The sequence below is a fragment of the Podarcis filfolensis genome (genome assembly GCF_964270895.1).
Source record: "Podarcis filfolensis genome assembly, chromosome: 3".
Lineage (NCBI taxonomy): Eukaryota > Metazoa > Chordata > Lepidosauria > Squamata > Lacertidae > Podarcis > Podarcis filfolensis.
The window spans coordinates 29,056,111-29,080,229 of record NC_139606.1 but is presented as its reverse complement, the minus strand read 5'-3'; the positions used below and the strand labels follow the sequence as shown (position 1 = coordinate 29,080,229).

Sequence of the window (24,119 nt, the reverse complement as noted above, 5' to 3'; positions counted from 1 at the left end):
TAAAATGCACCATGGATAAAATTGAAAATAAACATATAGAGGGGGAGAAAAATCTGATTGGGTTGATAACTTTGAAGATTCCTTTATGGGAGCATGTTGCATAAACCTTAGAAAACGAAAACGCCTAGGGATGATACCATACCATCCTAATGAAAGCTGTTCTCCCCAAGAATCAGTGTAGTTCTTAAGCATCTGTAACTGTGGCAGAATCTGCTTTCACCTGGAAGGGTGCACAGTTGGCACATCAGTTGAAACTGGGTTAAGGCACTCTCCAAGCCAAGCAGCCACCTGGCTGCCCCAGAGCAATGTGGGGACCAGGAGTATCCCCAAACTGCAAACCTATCCAGAACAGGAGTGCAACCCTACACAGAACAGATGGGAGTTCCAATCCCCAGTCGGCATTTCTACCAATCACTTCCCTGTTGTCTAGAATAACCCATATCCAATCCTTCGCTGTGCGCAGATTGTGGTTCAGAATCTCTATCGCCTCCTTGGCACAAGCTGAAGAGGGTCACCCCATCCTCTTGGGCACCAGCTGAAAATGAGAGATAGACTGCGTGCCATCAGCATATTGATGGCATCCATTTCTATCATTCTGGATGACCTCTCCGAGCAGTTTCATGCAGATGTTACAAAGTTTGGAAAATTGAGGCCAATGGCCAATGAGTCAAGCAATAGTCCTCCAGCATGACCTTCTGAGAATGCCCAACCAGCTAAGGACATAGCCACTATAAAATGGTGCCTCCAAAGCTCCCAAACCAGCCAGTTGCCCCAATAGCCGGTGGTGCTGAAACCACCGAGAGGTACAGCAGAACCAACATGAGCACACTCCTGCTGCCTAGTTCCTGGCATGAATCATCCACAAAAGAAGCCAAGGCCATTTCAGTCCTCATACCAGGCCTAAACCCAGATAGGAAATGTCTATATAATCTGTTTCATCATGGAAGTTTGGAGTTGAGTTGCCAGCACTCAATCCAACACCTGACTTAAAAAATGGTCAGCTACAGGCTGGCCAATAATTATAAAGGATGGGGAGATTATATACTGCATGCAGTATACAACTGTGCATATTACAGTATACAATCATGCAGTATACAAGTGCATATTGCAACTGGATATCCCTCATGGGTAGTGGGTAAAGCATAGAATGAAGGAGGCATTTCTTTTTCACCTTTCTCTTTCCCTCTTACACCACCCTCCAGATTTCTGTGTCTCAACAGGTATAGTGCATAGTGGTCTACTGAATATTTCAAGGGCATTGAATTCTTTCGCAAGTGTTTCCTGCAACAGTGGGGAGGGGAGAGAGATTGTAGCAGCAAATAACAAAAATCAAAGTACTATGCAGAGAAACTTTTTCCCCACTGTAAGTGTGTGTGTGTGTGTGTGTGTGAGAGAGAGAGAGAGAGAGAGAGAGAGAGAGAGAGAGAGAGAGAGAGAGATTGCAGAAGTTAATACACTGGAAGGACTCTTAGAAGTATGAATATCTCCAATTCTGGAGTTCGTCTGTATTCCAGGACTGACTGTGAAGTCAGTACATTTGCTATTGATTTTTTTATAGAAAATGAAACACACACACACAGAGTATCTGTTTGACAGAAATGGGAAGAACATGTGGGGGGTTTTAATCTATGAAGTTTAGTTTTTATTCATTTACATATATTACATTTATTTTAGGTGTTTTATTCAAAATAAAGTTTTGGGGGGAACTAAACTGAACAGATGAAAGTAGGTAAAACCTGGTGATTTCCTCCCTCCCCTCATGAGTAGTGTTTGATGATAAAAGCATAAAAGCATAATGTGGTATCATTTTACCAAGGCACAATATGGATCATCCATATGGAGCAGAAGTTGATAATGCCGCAAAGAAGCAAAAATAAACAGAACAGATGTACTTGTAAAATCAAGCCTGCATCCACCCTTGGGTACCTGCTTCTGAGTGTTAAAACCGCCTAACTTTTATCAGATTCCGAGCCCGGCTGTACTCCTCGCTGTGTCAGAAACAGCGAATCTCCAGATCCCCAAAACACCCTTTAAGGAAGAAGTGATGTATTGAGTATATCCAAAGATAGCGTAGAAGGAGGTGCTACGCGACTAAAGCTAGCACAAGGCGAGTCATATCGTAGAGCAGCATCTGGTAAGCTGATGGAACCCTATCGGATTCAATCAGAAGCTGAAGGAATTCTATTAGTTTCAGCGGGCTTTGGAGCAGGTCCCAGAATACTACGTGCAAGCAGAAGCAAGAATCTTTAACATAACATTTGGCAATTTAACATTTTTATATTTTTATTGCATAGGCTGTGATTAAGAGCTGGCACAATGTTGGGGAGGAATTCAAACCTGGCTGAAGCAGGGGGAGATGTGAGAGTGTCAGGGACTGGGCAGAGGAGGAATGGTGAAGACCATTCCCCAGCCTGACCTTCTTCCAGAGAAGGAGACAGTTCAGAATTACAACAGGGGATTGAGGGAGGTCACAGCTCAGAGGCAGATGGGGAGGAAAGCTGGGAAATAATGGGAGAGGAGGAGGAGGAGGAGGAGGAGGAAGAAGAAGAAGCAGCAGCAGCAGCAGCAGCACCAGGAGAGAGACAGTTGACAGACTCAGTGCCCTTGGAAAGCAATCCTGACCCCAGGACTAGGCAGGCATTGTAAGTAGGAGAGCAAAGAGCTCAAAGGCAAAAGGCACTTTTCAGCACCCGTAGTGATGACTTGTGAGGAAGTGGGAGAGACGGAGGGAGTAGGGTTTCACTCGGAGCAACACCATTACTCCAAGAGACTGCATTTCTAAGCCTCTCTCTGTGAATATTGAATAAAAAGCATTGGTAAGAACTTTCCTTGTCTTATCCATTCCTGGCAACCTGCCATGTGGGGTTGGATCCTCTGACCCCTGACAGAGAGAGACCTCCTCCAAGTGTTTCTCTGGGGCTGACTGCCACCTAGGGGCATAGAAAGGGGCCTTAGATCAGAGATCAGCAACCTAAGGCCCATGGGGGTCATTTAACTGGCCCATGGACCCCCTCCGCCTGCTCAGGGACCCCCGCAACCCACTCGGTTGGCTCCTGTGTGCTGTGCTAAACCAGCGCAGAGCAGAGTGGGGACTGCCTTCTGCGATTCTGGCTGGCTTCCCATTGGCTGCAGGAAGCTTTTTATTCAATATTCACAGAGAGAGGCTTAGAAATGCAGTCTCTTGGAGTAATGGTGTTGCTCTGAGTGAAACCCCACTCCCTCCTCTCAGAGGTACTGAAAGACAGCACAGGACAAGGGAACTGGGTTGCATTTACAAAAAGTACTGCTGCAGACATATAGCTGGAACCTGAATAGCCCTCCATAAATTTAGTTTAACAATGGCTGCAGTATAATTTTCTGCACAAACACTGGTGGCATAGATACGCACACTGACACACACACACACACACACACACACACACACACAGTCCCTTCAGCACCTTGAGTGCCACCATTGCAAAATTGTCAATCAGCTCGATGCCTCTAAACTTGCAGTCCTGTGCACACTTTCCCTGGGACAAAACCATCAACACAATGGGATTGCGATGACAGCAGTCCTTGCACTGAAGCAACGGACAGCAACAAACACAACTGGTTAAAAGCACTTAGAAACAAATGGGAAGCATTTGTTTTTTTCTTTTTTAAGCACCTAGAGCCTATTCTAATAAAAAAGGTTTGGTTTTTTAAAAAAAGATTTTAAAAAACATGATAAATCCCCAGACAGATGTGAAATCGGAAGCTTAACAGCAGCAATTTGGGGGAGATGCATACTTAGGATGCAACGTTTTTTAAATTGGACGTAAGGGTATCTACTTTTATGCTTGACAGTCAAACTGGTTACATGTCCAACAGCTGGAGGTTACTGTAGATGGGCTGTGACATAAGAGAGTAGCCACCCATCTGCTGCCTTCCCAGAGTGGAGGAGAATAAATAGCATGCCACATCCCACACACTCCAGCTGTCCCCAGCATCCAGTACTCTGCGACTTGTCTAAAAATAAAATAAGAAACTTTGCTGTTTTTCAAACAAAGGAGGAGGGGAGGGTGCTAGTTGCAGAAAGAAAGGCAGAGGGAGAGGGAAATGGGGTTGTTTTAAAGTATACCTGGGTGGTTGGTTTTTTTCCCCAAAGCAGGAAAGGAACAGATCCTCTTGTCCAAAACCTGTGCTTCTTGAAAAGCTTTGCTGAAATATGGTGAGTGCATTTGATAAGTTTTCTATCCTCCCTGCTTTTTCTGCTTCCAAGACTGTCATTGTCAGTGGTCAGCTACAGGAAGAGAGTGCTCAGCTGAAGCCAGTGGCATAGCGTGGGTTGCTGGTGCCCGGGGACAGAGTACACATGCACATTCAACTGCCTAACAGCGTCCACATCACACAGGAGAACGCAACCACAGAGATATGAAAAGAAGGATCGTTCCATTATTTGGAGAGGTCCCTTCCTGGTTTCCGTGCAAAAACCATTTTCAATGGAGCCCAGCGACAGAAGTGTGCAGCTGTACTGAGGCAGCATCAGGTGTTGAAATTTTGCACCCTCTAACAATTGTGCATTCGGGGAAACCTCCCCTGTGCCTTCCACCATGCTACATCACTGGCTGAAGGTGGGGCAGAGCCGCTACACAAGCTTGCCAGCAGGTGGGTCGCTGTTGCATCTTGGGAGGGAGAGGGGATGCGGGGAGGCAATGGAGAGGTCAGCATGGTGCCAACACACCAGCAGGAATGGCAGATTGGCTCCACCAGTGCATATGCACCATGCCAGCCTCCCTCCACTCTCGGCTCTTCCTCCCTGCCTGCAAGCAACAGCAACCCACCTGCTCCTGGTGCTCAGTGAAATGGGGCAGCAGCTTCCCTGCAGTGAAGAATTCACTGGCCCCATGAAGAATTTATACCCCTCCGTCCTGTGCCAAAGCCCTTCAGTGAACTTTCACTAAAAGGTGAGGCCAGGTTAAGGGGGTTGCCTATCAGTTGCCAATCCATGCCTTGAGAAAGCATCCCATGCACTGCAATCTCTACATTTAAAACTGCAGAGCTGTGCCACAAATAATGTCCCAAAATTCTCTCTCTCCCCTCCCCTCCATATTTGCAGGCAAAGAAATGGGAGGCAGGGGACATGTTTCACCAAATTTCTCCTGGGGTTAAACCAGGGATATATGAAACCGCCTACGGAGTCAGAACATCAGACCATCTTGCTCAGTATTGTCCACACTGATTGGCAGTCGCTCTCCAGGGTTTGGGGCAGCAGGCTGGACAAGCTGGGGACTGAAACTGGGACCTTCTGGATGCAAAGCACATGTGCTACCACTGAGCTACAGCTCTTTCCTTCTGCAACAGTTGCTCACGGGTGGGAGTCTTTCTCTTTCCCCCCTAAGAATTCAGTGCTGGTCGTTGGAAATGGCAGCATCGTCAACCGTCTTGGCAGCCTGGTTGCCATTTTTCATCCTCCACAAAGCCCTAAGCCCTAAAGCTCATGGTTCCCAAATGCCCCCCAGTCCAGGGACCACGTGAAAACTGCTGAAAGTCTTAGCAGACCCCTTAACCATTCTTCTGCCTGCGGAAGCAATTGCCGTGAGCTGTGCTAGATTTTGTATGTTTCCTATGTGTACTTCCATTGCTTCTTTGATTTCTTTTATTGTATTAAAATTAGAATTCCACTGAATTCCAGTTGTAAACAGTCTTCACAGACAGGTTTCAGACCAACTGAATGAAGCTTGTGGACCACAGTTTAGTAAGCCCTGTCCTAGACCACTGCATAGCTGTCAATGTTTCCCTTTCTTTTAGGGAAATTCCCTTATTCTGAATAGGATTCCTTGCAAGAAAAGGGAAAAGTTGACAGCTATGGACTGCTCCTCTCCCCCTGCCATCAACACACACCAATGGTGGATAATATTTGGAGAAAGTTCTGCAAAGTGGCCTTCCTTTCTAGAAGAATATCAATTTTCTCAAGGGGGAGGTAAAACCCTTTTCTGCTCAGCTCTAGTCAAAAGTTTATGACTCTGATCTGCTGCAAGAGCCCATATGCTATGCAAGCCATGCTGATCTTCTCAGTCCATTTTCATCAGCTATGTCAACAAGAAAGGACAGGCAAAGGGATGAATACGGAGCCTGGGTGCCTTGCTGAGTGCTGAGCATATTCCATCAGTCCTTCTCACATTGGGTGGGTGAAATCTGACTCCAAAATAAATCTGGCAATAGGTTATGGGCCCATCTACCTGCCCAACAGATGGTTAATGCTATTGCCAATCAATTCTTTGGGGAAACTTAGTGCCGTTTCAAGCTTAGGATTGCTGGCTACAACCTTTACCTAAAGGCATTTGCTTTTAAATGGTCCAACAAAACAAGAGAAGAGGTGGCCACAGCTGTTTCTGCCTAGCGTGCTCCTGGTGGTTCTTCCACCCTGCGATAAATCAGCTACGTACTTCAGGCACATTTGACAAAAAATGGGTTTCACGTTCCCCAAACAAATGAATATTAGGACTGAACTGAAACAGGGGAGCGGGCTTTGTCAACATTTTCAATAGATGTGAAAATATCCTACTGGCAACAGCCAGTGGCATTTTTCGGGGGCCACACTTGGAAAGTGGTGTGTCTGTGTGTGTGTGTGTGTGTGAGTGAGTGAGAGAGAGAGAGAGAGAGAGAGAGGAGTATATGTCTAGAGTAAAAGAAGCCACAAAGAGCCAGTGAATAGCAATGGGCTTCTTCTATACTGTGATCTCCAGTACACTCCGTCATCCCACCATATCAGTTTCAAATACAGTGGTACCTCAGGTTACATATGCTTCAGGTTACATACGCTTCAGGTTACAGACTCCGCTAACCCAGAAATAGTGCTTCAGGTTAAGAACTTTGCTTCAGGATAAGAACAGAAATCGGGCTCCAGCGATGCAGCGGCAGCAGGAGGCCCCATTAGCTAAAGCGGTGCTTCAGGTTAAGAACAGTTTCAGGTTAAGAACGGACCTCCGGAACGAATTAAGTACTTAACCTGAGGTACCACTGTACAACTTTTCTCCACCGGCTTGGAAAAGAAGCAACGTCCTCTGGCTGGGTTAGGATTACACATACGTTCAGTCCATCAAGGACCACCAACATTCCATCTCAGCCTTAAGTAATTTCACTACACATGCTACAGGATCCCTAATTGGCTGGGATCATTCTAAGAAGGAAAGCTTACTGGGGTGGGGGGGGGGAGAGATGGTGCCAAATAGCAACTTGGGGGGTGGGGAATACAGAGGCAAAAACATTTCCCCCTTAACAAAGGCTTACAAGTGAATGCCTAGCACTGCCTATTGAATATCTCTTCCTCAGCTGTTTCAGCACAACAGAGGTGTATTGATTTACGGCAAGCTACATTTAAATGATTACTTCATATATTATGATATGCTACATTACATCCTGTTTCTTTTCTACTCCTGTAGCCCAAAGACTTAACTGAAATCAGCGTGTGTCTCAGCTTCATAAAATATGCATGACTTCAGGGGGGGAAATATTGTATAAAATTCACCCGCCTTGAGAAATTGCAGAGGATTTGCAGTTGATGATGCTGAAATTCACTTTTGTTTTCTAATGCAATTTCTATGTTTATCAGCCCTCTGCTCTCTGAAACAATTTAAAAAAAGGAGAATAAAACAGATTTTGAACTGGGGGGGGGGAAATATATTAAGGAAAGCACACAACCCGAAAGCATGATGTTCAGCTCAGAACAGCACTAAGTTATTTTCGCATTTCGGAAAAAAGGAAATCTTCGATAAGCAATTCCTGCAATGCTGTGCACATGGGCTGCTATGCTTAGGATATGTTCCAAAAATAATTATGCATGTACATAAAGGTTAAAAGGCTTTTTGTAACTTTGGGGATCTCACCAGTCTTTCAATTCTCTCTCTCTCCTACATTAAAGGATGCTTTTCCACACATGGGCACAGGGAATGCACAGTGGATCATGTACTTGGGGCAGTTTCCTTATCAATATGCTAAATATCACTTTGGGGTGTGACTGTTGCTCTCTGCCACAAATTCACACAGGCACATTTGCAAAGTGGTCCTTTCTACTGACACATAAAGGGATATGGCAAGCGGTGCAACTCCAGATGTCATTGGACTCCAGATCCTATCATCCCTAAGCTAGCATGGTCAATGGTTAGGAATGATGGGAATTGTAGTTTCCCACTCCCATTCCTGTGGCACAATGTGTGTCTGGTTGTTAACCAGAAGGTTGGTTGTTCGAGCCCACCCAGGGGTGGCTGTGGGCAGAATTCCTGCATTGCTAGATGGCCCGTGGGTTCCTTCCAACTCTATTATTCTATGATTTCAGGTAATTTTCAAAGAGGTTTCCCTTGACCGTACATGTTTCCCAGTTGTGTGGAAACAAAGAGAAAGGACTAGGCAGTTAAGATGCAGCCAATGTTTGTGTTATCATGGAAAACTCTAACCAGAGGAATATTGAAATTGTTGGTTGTTCTTCTTTTAAGTATTTGAAAGCAGCTTCCAGAGGCATTTCTGCCCTGGTTGGCAGGGTATAAATTTACTATGAACAAAATGAACTTGGTAGTATATCAGTTCTGCTAGCGTGAGCTACCTTATTCATTCCAGGCAGATCAATCAAACTTTTGTTTTGATTACAGAACATTATTGATTGCTTTAAAAATAGGGGAACTTCATAATATACGATGATTGCTCGAGGCAGTTCTCCAGCTATCCTTTATAAACTCTGAATATCTAAAATCACAGGCAGAACTGGGAAAGACTCGGAATGATATGGAAAGAAGTTGGAATTGAAATAGTCTTAGAATAAAAGCACGGGAAGCGATGGAAGACTTCGCATTTCCCCCAGTTGTTTTTTTTTGTAGAGGTGAACTGAACAAGAATGAGGAAATTATTCCACCAACATCTCTGCTAACAATTGGCTTTTGTCAGGGAGACACTGCTTCCTTGCCAAATGAACTGAGCTCTCAGCCTAGCCGGTCCTCTCCGGGTTGGTATATCATGAGGTACCGATTCAATAGGGAATTGGTTTTGCTGCCGGAATTCAAACTGGAACAAGCAGACGCTGCATTGAGATAAGAAATGCTCTCGCTACGCTCTGCGGATTCATTGTATGTCTGTGCAGTGTTCAGTGTGTGAAATATTCTTTGGCATCCCAGCCATATTCCACATGCCAGCAAGCTCTTGTGTGCATCTTTGTGCCGCTGCCTATAGATTAACTGCACTTGAGTGAATAGGGAAGGGGGTAAAAAAAAAAAAAGGCCACAGAAAGTATGGGCATGGTGGAAAGAGTATGAGAAACATGAAAAGGGAAAAGGAGACTGGCAGTGTAGGCGTAAGGAAGGGACACTTATGACTCAATCTTGGACAAGTTATTAGGGAGCTCTCTATGCAGGTTATCTGTCGGTAACACAAGACTTCCCCATGTTTGGCGGCGCTATAGTGACACCTGAGGTGTTCTGGGGGAAAGGGACCCCCCAATTCACTGGCCATGGCAAAGGGCAATACAGAATATGTAGGTTCCTTCGATTTACTATCATGGGTGCTTTAGCTGAGATTCCTGCATCACTAGATGTTCCTTGGTCGTCCCAACTCTACGATTCTATGATTCAATAATAATAATAATAATAATAATAATAATAATAATAATAATAATAATTTATTTGTACCCCGCCCATCTGGCTGGGTTTCTGAAGCCACTCTGGGCAGCTTCCAACAAAGATTAAAAATACATTAAAATGTCACACATTAAAAACTTCCCTTCAGATGTCTTCTAAATGTCAGGTAGTTGTTTATTTCTTTGACATCTGCTGGGAGGGTGTTCCACAGGGCGGGCACCACTACCGAGAAGGCCCTCTGCCTGGTTCCCTGTAGCTTCACTTCTCACAGTGAGGGAACCACCAGAAGGCCCTCTGTGCTGGACCTCAGCATCCGGGCAGAACAATGGGGGTGGAGACGCTCCTTCAGGTTTACTGGGCCGAGGCCATTTACTAGACGGGTATCACTATATATATATATATATATATATATATATATATATATATAGTATGTATATATATATATATATATATATATATATATATATATATATATATAGTGTGTATATATATATATATATATATATATATATATATATATAGTCCCGAAGAGGTTTGCAATGTATACTACAACAATAAAATGCAACAACAACAACAACAACAACAACAACAAATGAAACAGTGTGTAGTTTCATTGTCACCGATTCCAAGGCAGGTTACAACATAACACATAGGGCTGTGTGTTGGCTCCCAAGGAATCCTAAATCCTGAAGTAAATCAGGTTGATGCAAGCCAGTTTAGGATTCAGCAGAAGGGGAGTGAGGTCGCCCGATTAGGTTCACGTGGAGAAGTGACACTCGCATGCCACTTACGTGCGCACATCCTTCTTCCACCTGACCACATGTCAGGGTTTCCTGTGTATGTCTGCATCTCTCTCTGCCTCCCAACCATATGCTTTTTGACTGTGTGAATGAGCTCTTCATAGTTGCACAACATCATTTCGGTATTAAATAATGTCATTTTATATCTTTCATATTTGGCTAATCATATAGGGGTTGGGGGGTTTTCCCCCATGTTCCTCAGTCTGTGTGAGGGTAGCTGGATGGCAGTGAAGGTTTCTGCAGGTGCAAATAAATGCTAGGCAATACTGGTCTCCAGGTCATGTGCCCTGCAATATATCACAGAAACCTGTATTGGTATTGTAGACAGCACTGACCTTTCAAACCTCTAGGGCAGAGGTTTTCAAATGGTAACCTTTGAAATCGCCTCGTATCAAGGCCTTTTTTTCCAGCCGGAATGCAGTTCTGCCACTTCTGTGGGTGCCATTGCAAGTCAGAGCTACCACCCCTCCTTGCTTCTTGCCTTTATGTACTTCTGAGAAGTCCGTTTGCCCCTGCCCCTTCCTCTGTGAACCAGCCTATTGCAGGCCGGATCCTCCTCCTACCGCTAAAACTGACCAATGGCGGCAGGAATTGGAGGGTGTTCCCCTGGGCACGGGACCAACAGACCAATAGCGGTGCTTGGCCCTACACCCAGGGCAAGTATAAATTGCCAGCCTGCTGGGCCTTTCAGCCTCTCTCTCATGTGTGAGTCTACACTTTTTAAAAAGATCTATGGCTTCACTTTGCTCCTAGCCATGATTTGTGAAGCTATGGGGCAGGGCCAATCTATATTTCTTTTTCTTCAATTCGTCTCCCATGTAGCAGTGGCTACAAAACGAGCGAAAGCTCGTTTGCATGAGGACCCTTCCCAGCTGCCCTAGCCATCTACCCGAATCTAAGAGAATGAGGGAGGTGGGGGCACATTTATTTGACCTGCTCCAGAACCAGGGGCACCAACATCTGTTCAGGGCTTGTCCCAAGTTACTCAGTGACTTAGTGCAACAACTTCACTACTGTAACACTGCTCACACCTAGTTAGAACATTGGACCATCTTGCTTAGTATCATCTACGGCATCAGATAGTGACTCTCCAGGATTTCAAACAATGAGTTTGCCAGGGACAGAACCTGGGACTTTTTGCAGGCATGTAAAGCATGAGCCCTGCAGCTGAGTTACAGCCACATTGGCTTCCTGGATGTCTGCACTATCCTTGCAGTAGACTTAGCTGAGGCACTCAGTTACCAAAAATCACTGATCAAGCCTGTTAGGTTTCACTGCAATCCCTGTGAACTTAGAACACAGTCAGCATGCACCCTGTAGACCTCTAGTCAGGGAAAGATCAGCATACCCTCCAACATTTCTCCTATGAGAAACAGGGACGTCCCATTCCATAATGATAACTTTACTATTTATACCCCACACATCTTACTGGGTTGCCCCAGCCACTCTGGGCAGCTTCCAACATAATAAAACATTTAACATTAAAAAAACCCCTTCCCTATACGGGATTGTCTTCAAATGGCTTGGGGGGTTGGATAATGTCATACCCTCCAACATTTCTCTGATGAAAATAGGGATGTCCTAAGGAAAAGCGGGACATTCTGGGATCAAATCAGAAACCAGGAGGACATCTGTAAATCAGGAATGTCCCTGGAAAATAGGGACACTTGGAGGGTCTGGATCAGTAGCATTATCCAGCTGTCTCCCAGGGAAACTTGTTCACTATTCCGTGTCTTTTCATTACAGAACCATAACTTTGCAGGCATTTCAGCAATAATTTTTACAGCATCTGTACGAACCTGAATCTTTACAAGAACTTTTACAGACTCTCACCAAGTACAGTTCATAGTGCATAGTAGTTAGAAGAAAAAGACCCCTCTCCATTTCCACGTCTAATCAGGTTCCAGACCAGAATCTCCCCTGTGCAGCTAAATGTGGATTATTGGGCGTATCTGAACATCTAATAATATTTGCTTAAGCCCACTCGAAACACAAGCAGCTCTCAAGGAGCAAATACATTTTTTTACTGCAGCTTCTTGAGATCTTCTTTGCATAATGGTTTTATTTGGTAATTTAAGTTGAACATCTATAAGAAAGCAAGCTGTCTTGTTGCTCACTTCCCTTAAAAATGCACCCTAAAACTAAAATATACCGCACAAACAGCAGGCCCGTTTTCTTTATCAAGCTGCTGCTTATGCCTCAAGCAGGACGCTTATAGTCTGTGTATTTTTATTATAGTCGGGTAAAAAAAACAAAAACCTTTCAACCTAAGAGACTCAAGCAGCTGTGAATCAATATCACACGGCTGTGATTTCTATGGCAACCAACTCAGATATTTGGGGAAAAAATAGTACGTGTGAACTTTCTCCTTCTCGAACACTTACACAGGGTTCTTTGATCTGAGAGTGACTTTTCCAACTAATTATACACACATCTAAATAAAATCATATGATAGTGATGTGATGTTACGGCATTTCTTTCGTTTTTTTGAAAAAATGAGGTTACTCTTTTAATTAAATGAGGTTTATACTGGTACAACTCAGTGCAGCTTATTGTGGGTTTTTATGTTCAATCCAGAGAAAAGCATGCATGCAAAAGCACCATTGAAATCAGCAGCTTGGATTTATGTATTAGATCAGTGCCCTCCAACATTCCTCAGATGAAAATGGGACATTTCTCGCTCCCCTCCCAACTGACCCTCCTCAACCCCCACCCCATTTTTGCCCCCACCTCGGCAGAACATTTCCTTTCTGAAGCAGGGCAAGTGCCATCACCACTTCATCAATGGGACACAGCACAAAGGGCCCCCACCATCCTGGGAAAAAACCCCTTAATCCTGATTTTGTTTTATTTTATACTTGGATGGGTAGATTTACAAAAAGAAAAATATACACCAATAAATAAATTTTAAAAAGGGGGCAATATTAGACAAGGATTCACAAAGCAAAGACTCCTTGCAATCTGCTCCACTCTTTCTTCCTGCCCAGGCAGGGGTGGAGGAAGGGGGGTGCGGTGGGTGCGGGCCGCCCCGGGTGTCACCACTGAGGGGGGGTGACAAAATGCCGGGCAGCACTCACAGCAGGGCCTGCTGCATGCCCGAGCCATGCGTCTCTCCTGGGAGAGGCGCAGTGGCTGGGGCACGTGCAGGCTCTGCGCTGCCCAAATGGTCCAACTGCTGCCCCCCCAGCTGTAGGGTGCCTGAGTGGGCAGGCAGACTCTGGAGGCCCCACAGTGCACCCTGCCCCTATGGCCGCCGAGACCATATAACACCGGTCCTGAAAGATCTTCATTGGCTCCCAGTACGTTTCCAAGCACAATTCAAAGTGTTGGTGCTGATTTTTAAAGCCCTAAATGGCCTCGGTCCTGCATACCTGAAGGAGCATCTCCACCCCCATCGTTCACCTTGGACACTGAGATCCAGCGCTGAGGGCCTTCTGGCGGTTCCCTCGCTACGAGAAGTGAGGTTACAGGGAACCAGGCAGAGGGCCTTCTCGGTAGTGGCGCCTGCCCTGTGGAATGCCCTGCCAGCAGATGTCAAGGCAATAGCTATTTTACTTTTAAAAGACAACTGAAGGCAGCCCTGTTTAAGGAAGTTTTTAATGTCTGGTGCTGCATTGTTTTTGATATTCAGTTTTTGATATTCAGAGTGGCTGGGGAAACCCAGCCAGATGGGCGGGGTATAAATAATAAATTATTATTATTATTACTATTACTATTACTTACAGTTCTTTTTTATTTCAATCTTTACACAGAGAGGCTATAGAACCTGGCCTTTTAGATAATGGCATTGACCGGAGTGAATCTCCACCCCCCTGTCTCTCCCGCTTCCTCATTTGTCATTCTCGTCATCTCCTCTACGGGTGCTATTAAGTGCCCTCTGTCTTTGAGCTCTTTGCTCTCCTACTTTTAAGGCTCGCCGGGTTCTGGGAGATGGAGGGTCTGGAATGGTATTTCTAATGACAACGTGTCAGCCAGGTGTTGCTCTGGCTTTCCCATGATTTCCTAGCTCCCCCCCTCATCTGCCTCTGAGCTGCGACCTCCCTCAAACCCCTGTTGTAAATCTATACTGTCTTCCTCTTCCTCCTCCCTGCACCTCAGAGCCACATGTGTTATGCAGGGTCGGACCTCTGTGGCGGTGGCACTCTATCCTCTTCCTTGCCCACTCTCCAGCAGTTGCTACGAGATGACCAAAGGAGAAGGCTGGCAGCAGCAGGCGTGAGGAGGCCATGGAGAGGTGACAGAATGCTCTCTCACAGCTGCCACTGCTGCCAGCGTGGTTGCTAAGGCGAGCGCAGGTCCATCGCCCCCCTGAAGCTCTTCGGCAGCAGCACTGGCAGAGAAAATAGGGACATTCTGGGATCAAATCAAAAGCCGGAATGGTTTTTTTGTTTGGTTTTTTTTGTAATTCTGGGACTGTACCTGGAAAATCGGGACACTTGAAAGGTATGTAGATCCAAGCACATTACACACAACTGAGCATTTCATTCCAATGGATCTTACTGATACATTTAAGTTCATGTAGGTCTGTAGTCATGTGTACATCTGTTTCCTGTGATGCGTTGTGAACCACCCTGAGATCAGTGGGTATTGGGTGGAATCATCATCATCATCATCCGTTGCACAGGTGGTCTTTCATGTACAACAGTATCATAAAATAAAGAAGACCATATGTTTCTGTTCCTTTTTGCTTCTTTTCCTATCTAAGGACTGACATCATCATTTTTGGAATAACTACTTGGACATTGCTAGGTTTTGCTACCCCATAACTTTTATGACCCTCTGTGGTTCAGGGCAGCCGACTTCCTGTCAGGTTCTGTTACCTTTCGCTGATTCTTCCACATTTTTTCTAGGGGCAGGCAACTCACTTCAAATTTTGTCAAACCCTTCATACCACATCTGTTCTCCGCAATGTGCTTGATGAAGGAGATGAGAAAGATGGGAGGGAGTGTGTCTGTGGTGCCTGTGTGTTAGCATTTCATTTATTTATTTATTTTGGTGCTGGAACAACATCAGCACTCAGATGTTCCAAGGTATAGCCAGAGAAAGGATAGGAAGCTCTGAAAGACAAAATAAACCTGGAAGGGTTTGAAGGAATTGTCACACTTTGGCAAGAGGAGACCACAAAAAAAGTTCTAAAACAACAGAGTGAAGCAAGATTCAAATGGATCATTTGCAATTTGCTACCCATTATGATAAGTGGGAACAAACCTAGACAGCATCTTAAAAAGCAGAGACATCACCTTGCCGACAAAGGTCTGTATAGTTAACGCTATGGTTTTCCCAGTAGTGATGTTTGAAAGTGAGAGCTGGACCATAAAGAAGGCTGATCACCGAAGGATTGATGCTTTTGAATTATGGTGCTGGAGGAGACTCTTGAGAGTCCCATGGACTGCAAGAAGATCAAACCTATCCATTCTTAAGGAAGTCAGCCCTGAGTGCTCACTAGAAGGACAGATCCTGAAGCTGAGGCTCCAATACTTTGGCCACCTCATGAGAAGAGTAGACTCCATGGATGTTGGGAAAGATGGAGGGCACAAGGAGAAGGGGACAGAGGACAAGATGGTTGGACAGTGTTCTCGAAGCGACGAACATGAGTTTGACCAAGCTGCGGGAGGCAGTGGAAGACAGGAGTGCCTGGCGTGTTCTGGTCCATGGGGTCACGAAGAGTCGGACATGACTAAACGACTAAACAACAACAACAACATGATAAGCGGGAGCTAGCAAAAAGCAGGATGTCAGAGCGCTTCTGTGATTCCAGTGTGTACCGCTTAAAATGGGGCAGTTGTGGGTGTGGCAGGATGCTGATACTTCCATAGCACAGAGGGGAGGGACATCAAATGCAGCCTAATCTCCCTTGTTTCATTTGCTGCGTTGGATGGGGGAGAAGTTCTTTAGCTTCACATTTATACACAGACTGACTTATTTAGCATTTCCCATTCTCTCTTGCAAAACTATAGACAAATTTTAAAGGATGTGTTTCCCAAATCCAATCTTCCAATCTTTAATTTGGATTGCTATACCTAAATCCTGTTCTTGTGAGATTTTGGGGAGTTCCAAAAGTGACTCCAACCAATATAGATTATATTTTGGAAACAGAACCATTTTCCTCCTCTTTTGTTGTGTTTAATAAATTTTCATATTGTGTTAATGATCTAAGTGCTTGTGCCATCACATGTTCTTGTATAATAAAGCTATGCATTTGATTAAAAATGAGCCAGATTGTGTTGGGTGTCTTTCATTGCTAATTTCATTTGACTAATACATATATTATGATAGATGATAGATAGATAGATGGATAGATGATAAATAGATAGCTTGTGTGTATAAAATGGATATTACACACACACACACATTATAAAAATCACATAATGTATATAGGCCATAGGATTCCATCCATTCAAATCACTTGTCTCCATTTTGAAAACCAATTGAGAGGCACTGATATACTATTGGAATTAACGGGGAAATAGGTGCTAATTTGGATTTCCAGTTTTCCCAAATTTGAAAAGTGCTATTTATAAATGGATTTGATACAGAATTTATTATATTTTAGTTAAGGGTTTAAAATGGTAAGACCCATAGGGGGAAAGTTTACTGGTTTAGTTTCTATATCTACCCAATGTTGGGTTATTTCTCCCTTGCTGATATATAGCAGCTCTCTTAACTGGAATGCAGAACAATACAAATACGAATTCCCCCCACACCTTACATCTATATGAGGAGGAGAGATTTAAGATTCTTCACGGCACTGAGATCACAGACAGATAGGAACCCCTTTGCCTTGCACTGCATCTTCCATACCACCAATACAGATATCAGATTGACAGTCTTTAAATAGTGGTGACGAGAAAAATAAAATCAGGCAGGCAGAGAGCAGCTGAAGAGGCAATATTCGTGTGTGTGTGTGTGTGTGTGTGTGTGTGTGTGTGAATGCAGACTGTGGAGCAATTATGCTGTGTATCAAAAGTCTGGCCAAATGGCACATCCTATAAAGGTTCAGTCTTGCTGAAGGAAGGATAAAAATAGCCAACGGCCACTGCAGCTTGTGAAGCCTCAGTAGCTTAAGTGAGATAGGAGGGAAGCCAACAGGAGGAGGAAAAAAGCATGTTCTCCTTCATGGAGAGCACGTGTTGCGGTGGGGGTTGACAAGACACTCCAAAGTTGTGGGGCGGGCTAATTGATCATTGGTCACTGTTGTGATTGGGCTTCCCTTGTTGTTGGGAAGAAGTTAATGTTGCCATTCTGTGATTGACAGCCAGAAATGTTAAAACTCCCTGCACGAAGCGTAGAGCTTCCTCATTTTGCTCCGTGCATTGGATTGCCCGTCCCCCCTCCATATTTAGGGTTGTTCGCATTGACCTTGCTATGCCTGTCATGGGGTTGTCTGCTCTTGGGGCAGGGGCCTGGTAGGAATTTTGCACATCTGGCTGATTGGCTGGTGCCATTTGCTACTGCGTAGCAAATCGTCACAACTTGTAAGGTTGCAGTTAGGCATTGGTTTATGGTTTGGTTGGTTGAGAGGCATGGATTGGCTGTGCCTGCCCCTCTAATGCTGCTGCTGCTGCAAGGGATTCTGTTAAAGGAATACAGGGACTCACCATTGCTTTTGTCCGAACCCTGTCAAGGGGCTAGGGCCACGCAAGAGCCCCTGGTTGCATTTTGGGAGGGCTGAGGGCAGGTTCCCTGCTCCGTCGCTACCCCCAAATGTATTCCCCTTTTCTGACTTTTGCAGGCTTGCAACATGTCAGTCTGTCCCCCACTGGGGGGCAGATAGTTACAACCAACGCCTAAGCAACCACTCACATTTTTGTATTTTAATAAAGTTGTGGCCAAAAATTATGCCAAAAACCTTAAACAAAAGTTCTGTGTGATGTGTGAGTTATTTGGGGTGGCTTGGGGACGTCGACACACAACTGCTAAAGGAAGTGTGCATCTGAACTGGGCAGGCTACGCTGAGGTTCAGAAAACATTTCCCTAGCTTGGGAATATATCACCATATCTTAATAAAAATGGCTTTCTTGGGATCAATAGCCCAAGAAAACTATGGGTGCCATCCTTCAGAGCTTTAAAATTTGTTGCTGTTGTTATAACATATCATTCCTGGTTTCTACCTGTTTCGAAAGGCAGAGGTCCAGCAGGATGTCTAAAAAGAAGGCTGGACCAGCCCAGAAGTTCAGTTTAAGCTGAGAATTCAGAGACAGATGGGTAAGGAAAGCAGCGCTCCCATGGTAGCTACCCGTATTCAGACTGCCAACTTGCCAGCCATCTGGTCAGAATTTCAAACCACACAGCAGAAAAAGAAAATGGAAAGAAAGACGAGAGAAAGGATGGATTTGAGTGCAACGAGGGTCAAGAGGGAAATGAGGCCGTTTGTAGGACATGCAGCTGGGATGCTGATTAAAATGTTCATACACAAAAATATGGTGTTTTCCATAAAAAAATAAACAGTATTAAAAATGCCTGTGGTTCTATCATTTAATAATGTCCCTGGACCAGTTCTTTATGATGCCATTGCTTAAGCAGTTCATAAAAAACAAAAAACATTTAGATGGCCATTTTTGAAACTGGCAGGAAGTTTGGATTCCCAATGAGTTTGGACCTCAATAAGGGGAGAATTTGTTCATTTTTCAATTCGTTCAGGTTTCACCGATCATGTTCCAATACGTCCTCAATTATTCATTTTAATTCAATGTGTTCAATGTATGCATGTGTGTATTTTCACTTGTGGGTAAAAAGCACCACAAGATTTGTATTGCTTAGATTTGACTGATGCTGAAGTCTTGTGTGTGCATACCTTACTCTGTTGAGGGTTATAGTCCAATGGTTCTCAAACTGTGGGGACATCCTCCTCTGCTTGTAGGACATGGAGCAACTGGAAGACGTTCAAATTTCATGTGAGGCAAAGAAACCTGAGTCAGGCGAAACCTTTCGCCCATCACCCGCCAAAGACATGGATGGACTGAACATCATCTGTCAGAAGTTCCTCATTGTGGGAGGATGATTCCACAATGGCATGTTGTTGACTGTGGCAAAGGACAAAAGAACTCGCTCCCAGACCCCCCCCCCCCATTTTATGTACTTGACTGGCTCTTGAGACTCATTCCAGCAATAAAAACATGGCAACAATCTCCACCACACCTGAGGGCAGGCTAGATTTGGGGGTACAGGGCAGGCATCAAGGCCAGCAACAATCAAGGACCTGAGGAGAACTAGCCAGGTGGGGTGAATTGCTGCCACCCACCACTATCTACCACCTGAGGCTTCCCATTCTGTCTAAGGGTAGAACCGGCCCTAATTATTGCTCCGACACTTGACCCATCAACCCAAACTGCTATGATATATTCCTGCTTTGTTCTTCATTTGTTTGTTTTTTTCTTTCTGTAGTTTTATGTGTTGGAGGCAGAGATGTCTTGTTTATTCCTCTTTCAGATTGCATTGTTGAATTAGCATCCTAATACACACGGTTGGCGCTGTGGGTTAAACCACAGAGCCTAGGACTTGCCGATCAGAAGGTCGACAGTACGAATCCCTGTGACGGGGTGAGCTCCCGTTGTTCGGTCCCAGCTCCTGCCAACCTAGCAGTTCGAAAGCACATCAGCGTCCAAGTAGATAAATAGGTACCGCTCCGGCGGGAAGGTAAACGGCGTTTCTGTGCACTGCTCTGGTTCGCCAGAAGTGGCTTAGTCATGCTGGCTACATGACTCGGAAGCTGTACGCCGGCTCCGTCAGCCAATAAAGCGAGATGAGCGCCACAACCCCAGCGTCGGCCACGACTGGACCTAACGGTCAGGGGTCCCTTTACCGTTTTACACACAGCTTTGCACATGACTGTGTGAAAGGATCTTTGCATGTCCTGCTGTGGAATGCAGATGCTGTGGAACTGCTGAGGTTTGAGAAGTATAAATTTAAAAGGTGGGTGAGGCTCAAAAAGCTTAGGGAAACACTATTTTCTCTAAACCGCAGATATAGGAAGGGACCCACATGTTGAAGTCTGGAGCCTAGGACCATCACTCATCACTGGACAAGCTTGGAGCACAATTCAACCCCCTGATTTGCCAGTAGTAGATGTTGGAGGACTCCCTTCATCTATTTTTTTTTTTTATAAAATATTTATTAAGGTTTTAAGAATTTATATAAAATAGAAAAAACAAACCAAAAAACAAAAACAGTAAAAATACATACAAACCATACAAAACACATACAACAACAAGTATAATTTCAATCCCTTATATTCATAAAACTTACTTTCCCAACCTCCTCATACCTCCCCTTTCTGTATTCCAATCTCTAATTAATTCAATTCAGCAAATCCTTCCCCTAATTTCTGTATAGTTTTTAACCTTTCTTTTCTTGATCACATAATCATTACAGCTTATAACCACTTAATTTCTGAATCAACATCGTTCTAACCTTCAATAATTTTACAATGTTTCTAAGATAGTCCTTAAATTTCTTCCAATCTTTTTCCGCCGTCTCTTTTCCCTGATCTCGGATTCTGCTGGTCATTTCTGCCAGTCCCATATAGTCTATAACCTTCATCTGCCATTCTTCCACGGTGGGTAGATCTTCTGTCTTCCAATACTTTGCAATGAGTATTCTTGCTGCTGTTGTAGCATACATAAAAAATGTTCTGTCCTTCTTTGACACCAATTGGCCGACCATGCCCAGAAGAAAAGCCTCTGGTTTCTTCAAGAAGGTATATTTAAATACCTTTTTCATTTCATTATAGATCATTTCCCAGAAAGCCTTGATCTTTGGGCATGTCCACCAAAGGTGAAAGAATGTACCTTCAGTCTCTTTACATTTCCAACACTTATTATCAGGCAAGTGGTAAATTTTTGCGAGCTTGACTGGAGTCATGTACCACCTATAAATCATTTTCATAATATTTTCTTTTAGGGCATTACATGCCGTAAATTTTATACCGGTGGTCCACAACCGTTCCCAGGGAGGACTCCCTTCATCTAGTCTAGAATAGCTCCACTGGCTTCTGGCAGTACAGATATACTAGTGTCACTTCACTGGTGCTGAGCTTCCCATCCGGTCCTCCAGCATGCTCCCTGCCAGCAGTTGTCCAGGGAAAGCTCTGAAACAGGGACTGGAGAGGAACTGAGTTGGCCCAGAATCCAATGGATCCTCCAAATGGAACAGAAAAGATTATTTATGTATGCGACCACAGCTGCACGGATGTTATTGGCCCAGAGATGGAAATAAGATAAAGTCCCGACTAGAGAAGAATGGCAGATTAAGTTGATGGATTATACCAAAATGGCAAAAATGACCGGAAGAATCAGGAATCAGGAAGACCAGAATTTTAATAAGGAATGGGGGAAATTTATAACTTATCTAAAAAATCATTGTAAACAGTTAAAATCATTAGTAGGATTGGAATAACACTTGTAGTTTAAGGGTGAATTCTGGACACAATAGAGATGTAAAAGAATATGGATCATCATAAAAGATGCAGGAAGAAATGATTAATAATAAGACCCACAAAGGGGAGGGTGAAAGTCCAGGAGATTTCAAGGAATCTTGTTTTTATGATGTATGTTGGATATATGAGTGTAAAACGTTAATTTGAAAAACCAAATAAATTTACCAAAATAATAATAATAATCCAGTGGATCCTGGAACTGCCCCCTTGCCATCACTCAAGGGCAATAGTCCTGATCCTGATCTCAATGTTATACCAGCTCCGGACTGGCACAGCTCGGATAAGGCTATTGCTTGCCTCGTGTGAGAAACAGAGATTATGCTGCTATGTCACACCCCATTGCTGCCTGGCCAGGGTTTTGGATTAGTCTGTAAGCCATTCATCTTTAAATACATTCCCACCCGCCTCCCCCAATTAAAAGAGTTGCATTTGAATATATTGCTGGTGTCAATAGAGGCTGCTCCTCTGTTCGGCTGAGAGAGAAATCCGGATGTCATTCGCTGATAATAAGGAAGGTGTTATCCCATTACTTTGATTCACCCATTCAATTATACTTGCTTCATAAGGCAAGTGGGGAGATGGTGGCTGCTTCACTGTGCTCAGTTCCCTTTTCTCTGTTTTTAATGAACTGCTTGGAATTAAACTCTTGCTATATTCTAGCTGGAAAACAATTAACCTCCAGATTCTCCACTGGATCTTCTGAAAAGCCTTTTTCAATTTCGGAATGCCACAATGAGAGTCGGGCTATGCCTGAATGGCCAGCATTGATCAACCTCGTGTGTGTTGCCACAGGCATCTAAGAAGCGTTCCTCATTATTAATTCCCTCGAGCAAATGAATGGACAAATTCTTGAGACTGAACATGACTCGATATTGGCAGAGGAAACGTGCCTTGATATTGGTGATAAGAATTGCTTCCTGAGGTAGGAGCTGTTGGGGGGCTTCCAGATTTCAGTCCAGAAAATGGTCTGGAGCTAGCTAAGCCCTGGTCATCACAGAAAACAGAAGGAGAAGGCAGAGTAGAAGGTACCATGTCAAGTTGCAGGGAGGGACTCACATTTTTGAAGGCTCCCCTTCATGAAAACACTTACCCCAACTACAAAACGAGCATAGTAAGCATACTTTATTTCTTTCCATGCAGTCTAAAGCAGTCAAGCCCACTCTACACCTCCTTTTTTTAATGCATGTGGAGACGCAAACTTAAATCCATTTTTACCAGATAACCAAAATTTATATTGGCCATCTCTTTGACTTTAAAAAATATGTTTTATGTGTCACTTTCTTATTTGTTTCTACATCCCCTTTCCCCCCTTGGCTTCTCCAGCCTTGAGGAATTCCTCTTTAAATTTTCACCCCGGTCCTCCTTTTTCTGCTGTCTCATCTTCTTCTCTTTCCAATTCTGGCAGGAACTTTGTCTCATTAATAAACCATTCTTGCTCATTTATCTTCCTGACTACCTCCTTCCTCCTGTTCAAGCTCTTTCACCCTCAGCTACTGTAAAGATTGCTTACTGTTACATATCCGCATTGTACCAAACTGAATTCTCGGTAGGCTTCTGACTCAAAGGAAGGCGAAGAAAGTTCTGCCAATCCACTGATTACCCTGAAACCCACCTTAGTCCATCAATATTCTCAATAAGATGAAATATATAGCCCCTCTAGCATTGGTGCAAACACACACACGCAAAAAAAAACCAGGTGATAACCAGGCAAATGGGACAAATGCATAATAAAACTACTAAAAATGCTTACTAAATGTAAATAGTTGAAGTTAGAATGTAGGTGTAACGTAGAAGCAGGTAAATAGCCCCGCTTCCCCAAACCCCCTGTTTCTTCACATTTTCAGACCTCCAAATCTGTCACAGGAATGGGGGAGAAGTGTTTTCATCATGAAGTTCATTGTGTGGGTGCAAATAATTTTTAGAAAACTAAATAAAAGGACTGTAGTGGCTGCAGAGATAGAACTTAGCCTTCCTTCCTCCCCCCCCCCAACTGTCTCTCTCACACACTGCCATGAACCTTATGATAATCACTTCCCTAAAAATGGCAGTACAGTGGTACTTTGGGTTACAGACACTTCAGGTTACAGACTCCGCTAACTCAGAAATAGTACCTCGGGTTAAGAACTTTGCTTCAGGATGAGAACAGAAATCGTGCTTCAGCGGCGTGGCGGCAGCAGGAGGCCCCATTAGCTAAAGTGGTGTCTCAGGTTAAGAACAGTTTCGGGTCAAAAACGGACCTCCAGAATGAATTAAGTACTTAACCCGAGGTACCACTGTATTTGCAAAGGTAGGGAATAG

The 24,119-nt window shown here is 44.2% G+C and overlaps 1 long non-coding RNA gene across 3 annotated transcripts in view; it reads left to right on the top strand.

Annotated features, from left to right (window-relative positions):
* The window catches only part of LOC310759851, a 144,156-nt gene that overhangs the window by 66,172 nt on the left and 53,865 nt on the right, over nucleotides 1-24,119 (top strand). The window contains exon 3 of one of the 3 annotated variants that reach the window (XR_014546569.1): nucleotides 19,248-19,974. The exons of the other annotated variants lie outside the window; for them this stretch is intronic. This is a non-coding gene — a long non-coding RNA (uncharacterized lncRNA). Of the gene's footprint in view, nucleotides 1-19,247; nucleotides 19,975-24,119 lie in introns of those variants that run through there. 3 annotated transcript variants of the gene reach the window in all.